The following is a 2,443-nucleotide window of genomic DNA, read 5'->3' on the forward strand; positions in this document are numbered from 1 at the left end:
GTTGTGGTATGGATAACCTCGGTTCAGGACCCGTATCTTTTACCGTATCTTCAAAACTCCCGCATAGTCTGTTACACTGATCTGTCTTAGCGAATACAGATATGTAGTATTTAACGCGTGGAAGAGTCTAAACTCCCGCAGTGCAATTGTGTACACTACTTCTTCTTCTTTTTCCAATAATGTACTACTGGCGTATCCTCGTACAAGCGCGTGGCGGTAAAAGAAAAGTCTGTACAAGGTGGTTTTAAAAGTTTCTATATGCAGTGAAGATTAAAACGTTTACGGTGCACTATCGAAGGCTGACTGCCAGCACGTCCCTCCACATGCACGATTATCGGACCTGGGAGAAAATATGACCAGACTGATAAAAACCATTGTTTTCATCCTAAGTGAGCCCAAAATGAAAAATATGTAGTGAAATACGATCCCCCTTCAAAAGATACATATGTCTACTGAAGGCCAGAATCTCGAGACTCGAGCCTGCGAGCAATGGGTTCACTTCCCGGGCCGTAGTGAAATTAATTCTCTAGACAATTAAACAAACTATCTATCACTAATTCACGTGTACATTTAGCTACAAAATGAGAACGACCCCAAGTCTCTAGCCCTTCCCGTTCATGAAATATCTATCAGGAAATGAGTGCCTTCCTACTGAGGTCCCTGGTATCTACCTGGAATTTTCCCCTGCTGGCTGCGATCCTTCATGAAACTGCTGATCCAACTTTGTATGTTGTTCCGTACACCGTAATAATAAAGTTTGGACAACAAGCGCTGATGTGGCACATTATCAAATGCCTTGGAGAAGTCCAGCAGAATGACATCGGTCTGACCCATCTATCTATCTATCTATCTATCTATCTATCTTCCATATAGTCAAACCCCTGCTGGGGACCTAGACTTTGCGCGTCAACTAGCAAGAATGTTAAAACGAGTAAAAAAGTAGTAGTAAAAAGCAAGAAGGAGAATGGTTAAAACAGGTTAAAAATAGGACAGGTGTATTTAAGGTGAGATGTGCTCAATCTGGCTTACAGCCTGACTGAACACTGGCCTAGACGAGTTGACAACATCTGAGGGCAAGGCATTCCAATGATATACTGTTCTAGGGAAGAATGAAAATTTATGATAGTTGGATGAGGGTGAAACTTGAACGAATGCCTGGGAATGAGTGGTTCTGGTTCTGGAAGATCTAGTTTTGGGTGTTAGGTAGTCCGGTAGTGGGATGGCGACCTGGTTATGCAAGATGTTATAAAACATAACCAGGCGCTGGTCAATGCGACGGAGTGCAAGGCGTCGCCAATTTAGGAAAGTCAGCATGTTGTCTACACTGGATGTACGGCCGTAATCACCCTTGGCACAGCGTGCAGCCCTGCGCAGCCCTGCGCTGCACAGACTCAAGCTGATCAATAAGAGTTTCAGAGTGGGGGGACCACACAGTGGAACTGTACTCCAGCTGGGGCCGTACAAGTGTTTTGTATGCTTGTGATTTTAACCCTTCTGAGTGCACTTTGATGTTACGTCTTAGGAAACCCAGTGTTTGATTTGCTTTTTTGGTGATGTTGTCAATGTGGTCATTCCATGTAAGGTTGTGTGATATAGTAATGCCAAGGCATTTTGCAGATGGTACTGTTTGTAAGATGGTTTTGTGTAAAAGGTACTGTGTTGGTATAGGTGTTTTACTTTTAGTGATCTGTAATACTTGGCATTTAGACGGATTGAATTTCATGTCCCATTTTGTTTCCCAGAGTTCCAGCTGCTGTAAGTCTTGTTGTAGTAGGCTTGAATGGGAAGAGACAGTCAGAGAAAGGTAGATGGCCGTGTCATCGGCAAAGAGTCTAACTTTAGAGTGTTTAAAAAGTCAGGTAGATCGTTGATATAGATAAGAAATAAGAGAGGCCCGAGGACCGAACCCTGGGGAACACCTGAGGAGATTGGTATGGTGCCTGATGTGGACCCGTTAAATACCACTGACTGACCTGTTATCAAGGAAAGCTTTAATCCATTTAAGAGTATGACCCCTTACACCATAGAAATGCAGCTTGTAGAGTAGTTTTTCATGGTTGACGCCTTTGAAAAGTCAAGGAGTATGAGGTCAACTTGACTTTTCAGGTTCAAGAATTGAAGGATATCTTCTACTAACATTAGTAACTGAGTTTGACAAGATCTCTTTTCTCGGAAACCATGCTGCAATTCATAGAACATATTTTTCTTTGTGAAGTGTTTTGTTATGCTAGAGGATACAATCTGTTCCAGGGTTTTACACAAGATACAGGTAAGAGATATTGAGCGATAGTTGGCTGGGTCTGACCTAGAGCCTTTCTTAAAGATGGGAGCGACACTCGCCATTTTCCATATATCTGGCAGAGAACTGGACTGCAGGGATTTTTGGAAGAGTTTTGTAAGGATAGGGGAGATCACTTGGCTAATATTCTTAAGTACGACCGGT

This window comes from Mercenaria mercenaria, chromosome 4 (assembly GCF_021730395.1).
Source record: "Mercenaria mercenaria strain notata chromosome 4, MADL_Memer_1, whole genome shotgun sequence".
NCBI lineage: Eukaryota > Metazoa > Mollusca > Bivalvia > Venerida > Veneridae > Mercenaria > Mercenaria mercenaria.